Consider the following 15,904-nt stretch of genomic DNA (forward strand, 5'->3'; position numbering starts at 1 on the left):
TCACTCTTCAGGAAAAAAAAAAAGTTATAATCAGCTGATTCTTTAAGAGGCCTCTAGCAATGTTCACATGCAAGCAAGGCTTGCCTAATTGACAACTCTAGGCTGAAGCAGGAAACTTAAAATTCAATTATTGCCAATAGCTTGAATAAAACCCAATTCTTGTTGGTGATGACCTTACATTTTATTCTTTCTGTAAATGTCTTCCTATTTCTCAGTCTTTTGAAATCCCAAATGTCAGATAAAGCACTTATCTCTAGTTTTTGCTTAATTCAGTTTTTCTATAATAAAAGCTTGTCAGGCTTACTTAGAAGGATCATTGCTTTGAGCTCTCTGCTTTGTTCTCTTATGGTACACCATGTTTTCAGTAGCCCTGTATTTTCAAGGTAAGATCCACATTGATTTGAATTGCTGCTTGAAACATTTTCTTTTCAGTCTTCATTTATAGATGTTCTTAGCGCTTTGCAATTGCTGTGCAAGAGTTGTTGTCCTTATTTATTATTCTTTGAGTTGGTCAACCTCTTAATGTAATTGTTCAAAAAGTTTCATAGTTGATGCTGTCCTTAGAATAAGAGGCTTCCTATCTCTTTCTGAAGAAATATGTGTGAAATGTTCACTGCTGTGTGTTGCGCCAGAGTTCAGACCTGAGAGACCATAAATTCCGGAGAGACTTTCAGATTTCATCTGTCACAAAGCATTGACAGTTAATGAAACAAAGGCTATTTAGTTAATTATTGTATAACTATTACTTACTAAGGTTGTTTTGTAAAAATGTTTGCTTAGTATCTCTGCTGGGCAAAAAGCAGATGGAGTGCCAGCAGGGAGCAGGAAGGGACTAGGGAAGAAACCAGATCACATCACTCTGGCTCTGCTCTGTCTTGAGTGTTGTGTGAGCATTTTCACGCAGAGATGTGTTGGTGCCTCCTACCTCTGCCAGCAGTAAAATCCCTGGTGACTGGAAAAGGAGTGAGGAATCCTGTCCCTGGCATTTCACCTTCCAGACTGCTCCAGATTGCAATAATAAATTAGAAATTAACCCTGTAATCTGTTAACAGTTTACAGTTTAACTCTGGCACTGCTTTGGAAATAGGAAATGCCACTTGGCTTTCCATGAGTTTTGGGTTTACTAGTGCCTTGACTGTTGTGTTATCTCTGGAGTTCTGGCTCCAGTGATTGTATCTACCCAAAGAAAACAACATTTATAAATGCCACTGAATTGACAGGCCGCTATTTTAGCATAATGGATTTTCTTTGGAAGACTTTTCACGATCCTCCCCAAAAATGCTTAAGCAGCTTCTTTTAGAGAGCTCTATGCTGTGTGTGTACTGGTTGCTATGTAATTGGTACCTAAAATGGCTTGTTAACTGTTAGCTGGAGCATCTCTATGAAACCAATGTCACACCTTTGATTTGTTGTCCTTCTTCAGGTGAGGCTAAGGAAGAGGTGATGGATTGGTTGTTTCCCAGTTAAGTGTGTTGTGTATCTGTGAAAAGTTTCACAGGCTCACCTTATGGCCATGTTAATGTACGTGTTTTTTAAATGTAGCTGAAGCCTAATTTTGGCCACAGTGCTCAACTCTTTTTGAATCAGACATCCTCTTTTTTCTGCAGAATGGAGAGAACCAATTAAACTAGTACCTGTCGGAAAGCTGTAAAAGCCTTTTTCTGTGTTGATTTTTCTCCTTCATTAAACTTAATTACCATAATTCAGCACCTTTGACTACAATTTGCTCCCTTTGTCTCACTGTCTGGCTGGCCATTTATAGCTTCCAGTTTCCCCAGTTTCTTCTTCCAGTGTGCTACAAGTTCAGGCACTCATCATCCCGGTGATTGTTCCTGTTCCCAGGTCCTTATCATTATCTTTCTTAACAGCAATTATTTCTTGGGTGACTCAGCTTTCTCATTCAAACAGAGCCCCCAGAATATAAAAATAAGGTACTTGAAAATCCAGACATGTTAATTAAAATTAATGAGTATTTTTTATCCTTTTTTTTTTCCTATCAGAAAATCCTTAAAAATCGATGTGTTAAAAAGCAGGTATGTTTCTTCCTGTGCTTTCTTATTTTGGCAAGGTGTTTGGGAAAGAAATTGGAAGAAAAACTTTGCATTGAAGTAGTGGCTTTGTTTAGTTTTGGGGCTGAAACTGTAGAACAAACTTTTTATCAAAAGTTTTCTATAAAATCTTTCAAAAAAACATTTGGATTTGAAATGTTTGTGACATTTCATTCTCCTGTCATTGTAATTAACCTTCTCTTCCTTTTGGAGACCAGTTTGATTAGTCCAGTAATATTTGTTTTCCTGAATAAGTGTTATTTGCTATTTTTGAAAATAATCAACTTGACTTAATGAGATGAACTTTTATGCTGTGGAATTATATGTTATATGAGTAGAAATTACGTTTTGATGAAACCTTACCACAGGGCACAGTCTTTGAAAAATATTTTTTAACCTCCCCCAAAATTTATCATTACATGTAATAAAATGAATTCTCTAGGAAATGAGAAAGATGATGAGATGAGGAAGTTTAGACATGTGTTTATGTTTTTGTAATACTTAATTATAGTGTGATTTAATTCTGGTGCTTAGTTTTAAAACTCCTCCATTTTTCCCCTCAAAACTTCAGATTCTGTCCCTTTTACCCCAAAATGTTTCTTTTTGTCCAAGAGTCCAGGAAAACTGGTTTAAATATTAGGGGGATTCTATCCATTTACCAGCTGTATTCATTAACCCCAGTTGTAGTTTAAGGAAGTCTGAAGCCAAGAAGCATAGAAATATTAGAAGCTGGTATTTCTGGATATACTCCAGAGAGTTGGGAGAGCAAACCAGGGCAGGAGGTTGTGTGTGTGTGTTTTTGTTTTTCAGTTGGTTTATGTGAAGTTATCCCTTTGTCGATGCAGAAGGCAATAAAAATGAAAAATGTTGGAATCAGTGACACATGTAGTTGATTTTCTGAACTAAGTAAATTAAGTACAAATTGGTTATTAATAATTCAAAGCAAAATGCTAGATAAGAAATTGGAGCAGCTTGTCTATCATTTTCAACCATTAAAGGATTAGTCTGAGCGAGGCAGTCCAAGGCTCCCTTATCTTTTATTAAAGCCTCACTTCCTCATTTATTAAAGAATCAGATCTAAATGATGCAGCAGGCCTGAGACATTGCTGGTGCAATAGCCTGGTGTGTCGTGCCCTGCTGCAGACTCAGCATAAGCTGGAAGGTTGGTTTGGTGCAGGAAATTTTGGATATGCAGGACCTCCTGGAGGTAAACCCCAGGGAAGTGACCAGGCTGTTGTAAATCATCAGAAGAGGTGAGGAGCTGAGAGGACAGGGAGTGTTGGGAGGACTGTGCATTGGAGGATTGGAGGGATGTTGGTCTGATACATGGAGATATGGAACTCAGCACACGGCTCTTAAATATTCTCCAAATGTGTTTCTGGGAAGACCACTTAATGCTCTATGTTTATTAGAAAGCCCTTTGGTGCCCAGGAGGTGCTCCCAGGCCCTCAGGGCAGGGATGGAGGATGGGCCAGTGCCTCTGTGGTTGCATTGGTATGAATGTGCACAGAGCTGTGCCCTGCTGTGCTGGCAATCCCGAGGTGCATCCTGTGCTGGACACCTCTGCCCCATTCCTGCCCCTGGAGTGGGACAAGCCGCACCTGCTCAGCCATGGCACAGCAGGGATGGAGCATGTGGCAAGCACTGAAGGCTACAGCCTGGGCAGGTCCTGGCTGTCCAACATCATCACAGCAGGTGGGAATAAATGAAGGGAGGGGAGGCACAGGGAGACTCCTGATCCAAGTAGCTCAGGGTGATTCTCTTTGATACAAAACATTCAGTTCTCCCTGTTAGTGCTGTGTGACTACTGCAATGTCCTCTATCTGCTCTGGTACAGTGATTTCTTTCTCCCAACTCGTTCTCATACAATAGGTTAACCTTGAGTCTGACTGCTCACTACTGTATAAACAACATAAGAGTTTTTGTTTAAATTGCCTAAAGAAACACTCTTCCCCCACTGTTTGCCTGCTTTTGCATTCAGACTGTAAGAATTGCCTCTCAGATCTATCTACAATAAAATGAAATAAAATCAGACTTTCCAAAGGAGATGTGTAGTTGCCACTTATGTCCATGGGTAGAAAAAAATTCCCAATGGCTGGAAAACGGGACTAAGGACTTTGGTCCCAGCATTTTAAACTTTTTTCTTTAGAGGGGTTTTGTCATTTTGCTCATAGCCAAACACAGACGAGCCCATCTCCAGTGTGTCCAGCAGATGGTGGTGGAGTTTCATCTACAGCTGCAAATTCTGGTGACGGCCTGAACAGCACCATTCCCAAACCTCAGCCCCCTGACTGTCCCTTAGAAACAAACAATCATTTCCTTGGTAGCCAGATGGAAAGCACTTCATTTGGAGTTGATTTTATCTGTTGCTGTGATTGATTTTTATAGTTGCAGGAGTCAGGCTATGTTTGGCACCTGACACAAACACCACCACCTTAGAAGACCACTTTTAGTGCCTATGGTCATTCTGTGGTGTTTACCTGGCTTCAAGAGAAAATATGCATTAGGAGAGAAGCATTTAGCATTTTAGAAGCTTTACTCTTCCTCCTGCACTCTCTGGTCCAGACAGGCATTTTAAAGAAACACAGCCACCATTCCAAGTCCAGACCTGTGTCCCAGATGCAAGATTAGAGTTCTGGGTTGAAGACCCGTGTCATATACACGCTCCATGCAAACCAGTGCCCCTCTACAGCTGTAGAAGACAGAGAACTGGATCTTCTTCAAGGTAGATGGAAAGGAGAGGGGTTGGCAGGGCTGCCAACTCAGCTTATCCCCCTTTAGTTGTAAACCTTCCTCTGGTGCTGCAGGGCAACTCCAAGGCTTTAGCTGAATGTGGATACAAGGTGTTCTCACAGTATCACTACATCTCCTAAATATTCTGCAAAGCATTACAGGCATTAATTTAATTTTAAAATATTCTGCAGGCTTTTCCTTGTGAAGATAACCTTCTCAATCTCAAACATCCCAGAAAGAAGAGTTATTAAAACACCAGTGGACATCCTAATTCATCAACACACAGCTCATTGGTGTGGGGCTGAACAGGGAGATGGCCAGGGCCCTGCTGGACATCTCTGTCCCAGTGCCTAGATGGCTTTGTGGAGCCCAGGAATTGTTGTTCATGTGCATTTCTTGACAATGGTATTGACCTTTGACAAATCCTGTTCTTTCCCGTTGCTATCTCCCTGCTCAGTTCCTCCCAGTGCCCATATTCCCTGTTCCTAGGCAGCTGGTTTGAGGCTTTGCTGGGAGCACAGCTGAATGAAATTCTGCACCTTCCCTCCCTCCATCCCCTTTTCTTATGAATAATTTTTCAGGCACAACGAAGTCCCAGCCCAGCTCCCTGCCACTGGCCACTGTCAGAACAGCGTGAGGAGCCAAGTTGGATACAGGAACAACTGATGCAGAGAGGTTGAAAGGAGTGCAAAAATACCTTGCACCAGCATTTTTAAGGCCTCTTACCTTAAGACTTTAGGTTTCTGTGGCAATTCAAGCGATTTCCAGATAGCCCAAAAAGCAAGGTGTGGGGAATAAAGCAGCAATGACAAGGTCCTTCAGTTCCTTTGTTCCTTCCAGATGCTGTGCAGGGCAGAGCTCACACTTGGGCCTGGATCTGAGGAAAGAGCAATTGCCATAGAGATGGTTTAAAAGTGAGAAGGAGCATGATTCTGGCTACCAACCCAGAAATCATAAATCCAGAGGTGTGCTCTGAGCTAGAAGGGTCTGTGTTTAACTCCCTGAGCCTGTCCTCTATAGCCTGGGCTGCTGGCAGTTTTAGTAGCAATACTACTGTTATTATCCTGCCACTAAACTTTGGGACCAGAATTTGGTTCCTTTAATAAAAAATGACAAAGAATCAATTCCTCTGTCTTAACCTGCTTGTGACAGAAGTGGTCACTCTGACACAAGTCAAACTCTAAAAGGATTTCTTCCACAGCTGAAATGTTAGCTAATCCAGCATGGAGGAGATTTAGGGATCTAATGCAGCCGCTGGAGGGCAGCTGTGAGTTTTACAGCTAATCTGTCCCCAGATTATTCACTTCAGGCCTGTCTTGTTGCAGCACACATTTTCGGTTTGCTTTCCTGCATTTCTTTTCCTCTCCATTATTTGTGGATCCAGCAGCTTTTTGAGCATCCAAAATTATAGCTCCCTCTGCTCACCTCCCAGCCAGCAGCAGTGCAGCTGATGCTACTGGTAACTCCAGCCTGGAAAAACGACTGTTCATCTTTTGTCTCCAAGCATCTGCCTGCTTGGTCTGTGCACCAGGTCTCCCTGCTGCTCCTGCCAGAGGCACTTGCTCTATAACCCAACAGGACGTTGAGCACAACGGGCATTTGGATATTGAGGATGAAAAGTCTATTACAGTGACAAAATTTCTTCTGGGGTGTGTGTGTATGAATGTGTCCCAACAGTGAGAAGAGGGACACAAACATTTCACATGCTATGGTGAAGATTGGCTGTGGCACTTTGCAGCATGGCAAGCGATGCTGAACAGTGGCAGAGCCACCAGCAGCAGAGAGGGATGGCTGGTGAGACCAGTTACCAACAGCAGGGTGATACTGGTGGTGAGGTAGGCAGGGGTCTTAGCTGATGGACACTCTGCTTTTGTAGGCACAGCAGAAAAAGGGTGTCCTCAGGAAGCACACAGAAGAGGACAAGACTTTGGACTTGATATGTGTGAAAACAAACTCAGAAGAACAAAACAGTGGAGATATCTCTGACAGGCCCCAGTGCTGAAATAATCCAGAGACCAGTTCTGGACCAAAACTATGCTGGAGCTGGCACCAGGGGAGGAAAGTGAAGGCAACATGGTCCCATGGATGCCACCGCATCAATCAGGGTGTGGTGCCAAGGTGCTGTTGTTCAGGAGCTTGGTCCCAGTGATCCCTTGACATGATACAGAGCAGGGACATGATCATTTTGAATGTCTACAGGAAGGAGCTGTGGGCATTGCATGCTAAGAAATGAAACAACTTACACCTTTCTGTCTTAGAAACAGCTGCATGCCACCCCTCAGCCCCCCATGAGGATTGGGAGCCGCACTTGGATCAAGCAACAGGAGGTGGCTACTGGGGAGGAGAGGCTGCATCTGGGAAGCCCCAGGGAGCCTGTGGAGCTGAAGGATGTCAGCACTGCACTGCTGGGCTGCTGTGGGGGCAGACTGCCTCAGGTTACTCACTGAATTAGGCCATATGCCATCCAATCATTCCACATTAGACAAATCTCTGTGCTTGATGATTTCCCTTTTTGGCCATGGCTGAGTGGAGATACAAACACAGACAAACACTCTATTTCTCTATAATTTTCCTCTGCATGGTAGATGCAACCTGAAAAATAAACATGTATGTTTCCCTATGGGTTATGATGTTTCTCCAACTGGTGATTATGTTTGCCAGCTGTAACACATCCCTTCCAGTCCGGTGCCTTTGCTGTTGTCACTGTGATCCCCATTGCATCTCTTTGGTACTGCCCTGCAGGAGGGTGGGACTGTTTCTTCTCTACTCCAGCCTCAGTTAAACAGTGTTTTGTTTCTTTGCTGGCACCAGGAGCTGTTTGCAAGTGAGGCATAGGTAGAAGCTGGATATCATCAAGAGGCCTCAAGAGCCTCAGTCCGGTCTGATCTGCTTGCGGCTGTGCTTGGCAATTTTAAGAAATGAGGTTCTTCAGACAGCTGGGATGTCTGTCTCCTTTTCCAGACGATTTTAACCAACTTGCACAAACCAGAGTAATTGCAGATGTTCTAACAAGTATCATATCATCACCACGCAGTTCAACTCCATCACTTTTCCAAGAGGCAGCAGTTGGGTGGTTGAACTGCACACAGCAGCTGATCAGCCCTTCGGTGGTTTTGGACCAACTACTGCTTGTTACTGCCTTGTGCCCATGGGAGATGTAAGGGCTGTAGGAAGATCTATGATGAGGTGGTTGTTAGAGGAGAGAGGACACAGAGATTCATAGGAAATAACATTTCATTGGTTTTGCTGTTCATGGGCTGTCATCCTTTCCAAGTATAAATAGGTTATTCTCTCTTTTTAAATTCCCTGTGTTACTGGTTTCTGGGTATTGACTGTTTCCACACAGCCCATAGGGGACACAATTGCTGGTGGAAAATGAAGGGGGAAAATGAGTCTTTAATTTGACCTGCGACATCAGAGAATTTGAAAAATTGTGAGTGTTTTTATAGAGCTTTTGTATCATCACCCTTTTCAACTTAGCATCCTGAATGCTTTATAAATATTAACTAAGTCTCATGTGGCTCTTCTGAATTACGTAAAGACAGAATTGCCTCATCCATCAGCAGAGAGGATTCAGAAACTGCTTAACAATTTGAGACAGCATTAAATGACACCAGCTTAGTGAATATGAACGTACACCCACTTGAAACTTCTGGGCAGGAGAAAAAATTAAACAACTGAACTATATCTTTCCACCCTTGCAAACGAGTAATGTTGGACCATGAAGGGCTATATGAAGGCCTCTCTTTCTCCTCTTCTCTTCTTCTGTCTCTCCATTTGTTTTGTGGGAAAACTTTGTCTCCCTGGGTAAACAATCTAAGATTAGGATTTCAGAAAGGAAGCAACCCAAAGGGAAAATGCTTATAAAATCCTCATTCCCCCTCCCACGCCCAGGACATTATTGATGGCTGATAAATGCTGAACTGCTGGAAGAGAGGAATAATCCAGAAGGATGGAGATCAGGAGTAGTGCAGGAGCTAAGGGAACTCCGTGCAGCAGTGTGGAGCTGGGAGCAGGATGGTGAAGCCAGGCATGATGTGTAAACAGCCTTAGACAGCAGAAAAGAGTGATTTAAAGGACTGTAGTGTCAGTCCATAGGGGATGTTACTTGTTTGGGAAGGAATTTCAAGATTATTCCCAGTCATCACCCAAAGAGATGAGCTAAGAACAAGCTGCAGGCCAATTACATACCAAGTGTTAGATAAATTACTTACCACACTGGCTGAAGAATTTGGGTTTCTACTCCAGGTAATTTAAAAGCTTAACTCATAGTAGAGACTGACGCTTAATGAATTCAGGGAGGCATCAGGTATTTACTCAAATTTTTCATCTCCTACTGCAATTATTCTGAGAAAGACGGTGGATTAATTGTTTCTCCAGGTGGACTTCTCCAAATATGTCTTCTAAAGCCACTCTGGATCAATGGTTTCTAAGAAGATGACAACAGACCAGGATAAAAGTAAAGGACAGAGTAAAAAATTGCTTTGGAAAATTCAGGGAATTTTATTTTTTTTCTAGTACACTGGACACACCAAGGAAATCTTGGAATGATTTAAGATTTCAGGGAGTACAGAAGACACGTAGAGATGTTAGTTATTTCTCAGTGACACTAACTGAGCTTTATATAGAAATTAGAGATCGAAAAGGACCTGCACAGCCTGGTGGGCATCAAGCTGCTCATGCACCAGCAATGCTTGCACAGGCCATGAAGGCAAACTGCCCCCAGAGCTGCATTAGCTGGAGCTGCGGTGCTTCTTCACCTTGACTGAACACTTGAATAATGTACCAAATATTCTCTCCTCAATCTCCAAAGTAAAGGCTTGCTCTACCCTGCTCTCAAGAAGTAACAGACACAAGCCGCAACAAGGGAAATTCCTATCAGATATCAGGGAAAAAATCCACAGTGAGGGCAGCAAAATCCTACAGCAAGGACATGGTGAGGCTGATGAATCTTTCTCTGTAGAAGTGTCAACACCAGATTGGAGAAGGACCTGAGCAGCCTGTCCTAAGCTGGCCCTGTGTCAAGGCAGAGTGAGGGGTGTTTGACCACCTGACTTCCAGAGGTCCCTCCCAGCCTAAATTATTCAATTTCTTTTCTCCTGTTGGGAACCAGAGTAGACCTGTGGAATATCTATTATTTTTGCTTCTCCAGGCCATACTTAGACAAATTAACAGACACAGACAGCCTTTGAGACACTTAACTTTGAGTTGCTATGAGAATTATCATCATTGTAGGGTCACAATTGTTCTGCTTTTTTAAATAATGTAAAAGTGGAACCAGTTTTCTTTTTTTAATTCCTTTCTTCACCACATATGAATTCACCCCTGCTGAGTTTTAATTTACTGTGAATGTTCTGGCTTTTTTTTGCAGAACTTCTTTTGAAGAGCCCTTGTAAAGAATTGCATGGACTTTGAATGGAAATGAGAAGTAATTCAAAGCATAGATCTCTTAATCCTGAGAGTCTCAGAGCTGCTTGTTCATATACATCAGTAAAATATGCGAAGTTACAGCAATCAGTTGCAGCACGGCTGCAATGAATCATTTATTAGCTCATGCAAAACACACTACAAGAAGACTGATGAAGCAGGTGAAAACGAATTCTTTTTTATTTAAATGGTCCCATTTCAGTGTATTCTCTGTGTTCTTATCATGATAACCCAATCATGATTGTCTATGTGAAACAAGAGGACTGACACTACTTTAATGTAATTTTACAGCATTTGCTTTCCTACACATAATATTTTTTAAAAAACCCTAATAATACTTGACTATATAAGTGAAAATTAAGTTAATTATTAAACATATTTCTCTGTCTTCCTCCTTTGTATGATCTGTATGCCTTGGAAAGATTTTTTGTTGTTTGGGGTTTTTTTTTATTTTTATTTTTTATATCAGTACTACATAATTAGCATCAAATGCACCTACCTCTTGTCTTTCCAGTCAGGAAAAAAAAGGAATACATCAGTACATTACAAAGAAACAAATGGTAAAAAGAGAATGCTGGAAGTGGCTCAGGCAGGTTATAACCTTGTTCTCATCCAAAGGGATTTTTAAAGAGCACTATTAATTTCCAGTGACATGAAGGAGGATTTCAGCAGTGATTTACTGTTTGTCTTTGTTTCAATTAATGGTTTTGCTTCCAGGTAAAAAACAGAAAACATATAAGTACTCACAACACTCAGGAAATTCTTTCAATTTTTTACTCTCTTTGTTTTTAGCATTTTCAGCTTCACTTATAGTTAACAATGTGTCAACACTGTCATTAAAAACCTCTGGTTCTGTTGTTATATATGAACTGTAAAAAATTTGCTTCAGGCTTCAAATTTGGTTTCCAGGGTCTTGCTCATGAGATCCAGTAAACTATTTTATGAATTCATGAAACTGTTAGACTCTGCTCCAGCTCTTGGATTCAGTCTGTTGAATCTCTACCACAAAACTTTACTAAATATGTTTTAATACACTTTTATTAATGAATTTCTTATAGAAGCTATTATAGAATTGTTATAGAGTTTCTTTATAGCTTTGTTTCTGCTTATCACAAATTAAAAAGTAAGCTTGCTGTTTCTGCTGCTTCAGAAATTGATTCTTGACTCAGGTAATCAACACACTTGCACACTTGCACAATTCTCACATTTCCCTTACTCCAACCTCTCCAGTCTGCTTGTTTTAAATAGTTCTGGAAGGATTTTGAATGGCATGAGATAACTGGAAAGGATCTTGAAAGAGTGTTACTGTACCCACAAAATCTCCCTGGGGAGGATTTTAATTCTGCAGAGTTCTTTTCCAAAGTCATTGAGGGAATTATGTTTCCAGAAGGGCAAGAACCCAGGATTTGCATTTGCTCAGCAGAGCTGAAACAAAGCAAATTATCTGTGATATTGTGGAGTTAATAAACACAACTCTTAACATGACTCTTTGGTTTCTGTGAAGTATCAAAATGCAGGATTTGTCCTGCTGGAAGAAAACCGGGTCTGTGTCACCCCTGACAGCAGCCAGGGGCATGTGCTAAGACACAAGTCAAAAAACCCCCACAGCTAAATAGCTCACCTTAAAAATTAATTTTATTCCCAGATCTCCAAGCTCATGGCTGAGAACAAAGGCTGAAATGCAGGATAGCTTTTGTTGTGTGATCTCTTGTATCCCTCAGTGCATCAAAGAGTTTCAAAGGCTTATTAGTGTTTGCATGAATTGCTCATGCAAAATGATATCTGTTTCCTCCAACCAGCTTGCAATGCAGGAACAGAGTCCCTCCTCCTTTGGCAGGTTGTACTGTGACCCCTTAAACCCGGGCAATGTTACACTTTTGCTTCCATAAAGCAGTGTTATTACCTGCTTCCAGATTTGGGAAGGAATTAGGACTTTAAAAATTAGGACTTTTCTTTCAAAACTCAGATTTCAAATTCAGAAACCTGTTGTTCATCCTTTTATTTCCCTCTGTCCTCCCCTCAGAAACACGTGATGAGTGTGTCATGTGTCTAATAGGATGCAGAAGGGCCTATACTCCTTCCCAAGAGCAGACTGTGAGTGTGGGTTGCAGGGTCCGATCTCTGCCTGGTGCTAGGATAGAGCACTGTGAGTACATCTCTTCTGCCCACCTTAATAGTCCTAAATGCCTGAAAGGGTTTTTTCTCCCTACTCATTCAGAAATTAAGCACTTGGGTTACTTTCCTGATTTGGCCACTAAACTGACATGTTCAATGACTGTAATTGTCCATGCAGAGAACTCTGAAAACCACCTGGAACCCTTTTTCCTGAGAAAGAATTTGCGTGACAGAAAGATGGAGTTTTCTTGTTACTTTGTTCTGAAATAAATCCCTGTTTAGACCTTCTGTAAAGAAAGGAGTTTTGTTTTTTTCTTCTTTCAATGTTGCTCATGTATGGAACTGTCTGAAAGCACTAAGGGAAATGACCCTGAGAGGAAAGATTTCTTGTCATCTGGACAAGGAAGAGGACAGGAGGTGAGCTTACTGTCACTGGGACTTTACAATACCACTTGATAAGGTTAACAAATGCTTCAAACACATCCCAAGTTCGCTCTTCTCTAGAGTATTAAAAGCAACCTAACTGAATCCCGTGAAAGCTGTGTCCTCTAGTGAGGTTTCTGTGATTGCTTGCACCAGTAACATGCTCTGTCCCTGCATGCAGAGGGAAGATTACCCTGGAGAGGGACCACAGGATTGGAGGGAAGGCACAGCACTGCTGAGCAGAGCCTGCTACTTCAGACTTACTTGTGCAGAGCTGTAATGCAGGAGCTCTCCAGTGAGCCTCTGTAGCGTGCCAGACTTGACAGCAGTTCAGAAAGACCTAAGTTATGTAGAAGTAATCTCTCTACATCTGCAATGGTACTGACAAAAGTACCACTGTCTGAGTAATTTTCTGTAAAATCTCTTATGACTGGCCTGGCAACTCAATGGAAAATGATGCTGACCTGGCTAATCTCCATCTTTAGAACAAGCAGAAATGAAATCTGAGACTTGAATGCATGTGCTCCTTGAATCACCAGGATAAACATCCAAAGGTTATAGTAGCACCTTGGGACCACCAGTAATAAAATTAATGCATGAGATTGTGCTGTCATTTGTTTCACTTCTAGTAGCACTTCACCTGGTAGAAGCAAGCAGAGAGACAGAGAATGGCCAAAAGTGATAAACTGCTGTGTCAGAGAGTCAGTAAACCTTAGCCAGAGAGTCCTTCTGCTTGTCATAGGCAAGTGATTTAAAACTTTTGTGCCTTAGCTTCTGCCAGCACATTTTGCAGAGACTGTCTTTCTTCACCCCACCTTGCAGCTGTCACCTGCCACAGAGAGCTTAGAAGTGATACAAAAATCAGCTCTACAAACAGGATACAGTACTAACAAGAAATCACAAAGAAAATTCATGTACTCATTGCTTGTAGCAATCAGCTCTCTCCAGCAATAGCTGCAAATCAGTGCTTTCCCCATGGTATGTCTTACCAAAAACCTTCCTTGAAAGGAAATCTTAGACATGAAAACGAGGGTAAAACACTTGATGGTCCCTAAGGTTTTGGAGCATTCAGTTCTTTCTACAATTAATGGAATCTGGGCGTGTTAATCCCTTACGTGGCTTTGAACATTCTGCTTGACTAATACTTAAAATACTGAAGCTCATTGCAAACCCCTGGGAATGAGCACTGGCAGGACCTCCTGGGAGCTGAGAATACCAGCAGTCAGAAAGAAGGAAGAAGATGTGCTCCTTCATATGGATATGAAATGTTTCACTTTCATAGCTGCAAAGCCACAACGATTACAAATCTTCAACGACATTTTCAAGTCTTCAATTTCATGTCTTCATGTGTTCCAGAAGTCTTCGATTAATTAATTAGGCAATTATCTTTCAATAGCGCTTTTCTGCTGCTCTGGGCTACACATGTCCCTTTGGTTGTCTGCTATGTGACTTCGTTTGAGGACCAAATATTCTATTTTTAACTTTAGCAGTGCTCAGAGACTTTCTTCATCCCAAGACCACCTTGTCTGCACTGATGACAATGTCTACACAGAGCAAAAAGTAGCGTTCATGGTAGTAACTGTGATCTGCAGATGACCAGCTGGGGAAATTCGTGGGAATTACTACCATAACAACCAGTGGAACAATTGTTAGGGCCACATTTCATGTAAACTTTAGAATAGAACTTAGATTGGGAATATTTGGTTACCAATTGGAAATTTTCTTGTAGCTTTTGTGAAATCTACTGAAACACTCACAATAATGATTAATATTAAATACTAATTAATGGTTAATATTAAATATTAAATACATTGTTCCAAGTACAGTGGCAATATTGCATGCTTGTTGTGATGTTTGCTTGAAAGATGTGACTGAACAGATTGTATTTTGTCTGATTCCCACCACTGGAGGCTGCTGCAATGAGAAATGTGATGTTCAGAATCACTCATTGTAGCACAATGGAAACTGCAGCATAAATCCTGGGAAAACTTGGCTAAAATCATGGACTTTCGTCTCCAAGCTGAAATGTGTTTGTTTTAATAGCTAGTCTGAGAGATGCACTTTGAACTCATTCTTGAAAAAGGCTTGTATTACAACTGTAAAATATTGTATTCCTGAAGATTTCTTATTGATCTTCTGTCATTTTAGGCTTTAAAAATAGAGTTGGTTTTTTTTTGCTACTTCTAGAAAATACAACAGAAGAAAAATGTAACAGCCTCAGGATGGGTCATGACACCAATGGCAGACTCTAAATATTACTTTTTAAATAGTACATTGTTTGATGCATGCAAGCATGTCACTACAGAGAATATTCTTTGGTGCAGCTCTCTTTTAGGAAATATTACAATATTCATCCCACAATGCTAGATATGATTTTTCTCCATCAAAACACTGATGAACAATTTGAAAGAAACAAACACACAGTGATGTACTGTACAAAACCATCCCAATAGCTGACAACTTTGTGTTCTACAGAGAAACATGAGAATTAAAATTGAATAATAATACTTTCTCTTTCTTTTTTAAGTTTCATATTAGGTTTGAAAAAGAATCAATAAGATTTTCATGTCCTTGCAAAATTTTACTAAGTACTTTTTTCCTATGGGATGGGCAACAGTAAATGAAGTCAGTGAATTTAGAGACATGTAGGAGGCCTGAGGATACCTGGAAAGTCAGAGGCAAAGAATGGAAATCAGCTACTATCGATTCTAACCCCTGACTCACACAGGCCTGCCAGCTCTCAGGAAATATTTGCATATTCCTGATTCTGGCCAGAAACCATAGAGTATATTACCCTGTTCACAAAGCTGACATATGGAAAATGCAAATTCAATCACTGACATGTTAATTCAAGCATATATCATCTTACACAAGTCAAAGGGAATTTCTCCCAACTATGTAAATCTTAAAGAAATAAGTTTTTGGCTGAAAACCCTGATGTAGGAAAGGGGAAAAGAAAATCCGAATAATTTGGATTGACCTTCCAGTTCTGAAAGAAAACTCGAAAGGTGTCAGGGATCTAATTGTGCCTTAATTACCTATATAATGGCACAGAGTTACTTTGGAATTCGCATTTCACTCCAGTTAGGGGCCAGAAGTAGCCATGTAAATGATGCAAATAGGATAAAATATGATAGAATAAAGCATTTCTGTGGGTC

The sequence above is a fragment of the Manacus candei genome, unplaced genomic scaffold (genome assembly GCF_025592945.1).
Source record: "Manacus candei isolate 608988 ecotype Guabito, Panama unplaced genomic scaffold, ASM2559294v1 h1tg000050l, whole genome shotgun sequence".
NCBI classification, from domain to species: Eukaryota; Metazoa; Chordata; class Aves; order Passeriformes; family Pipridae; genus Manacus; species Manacus candei.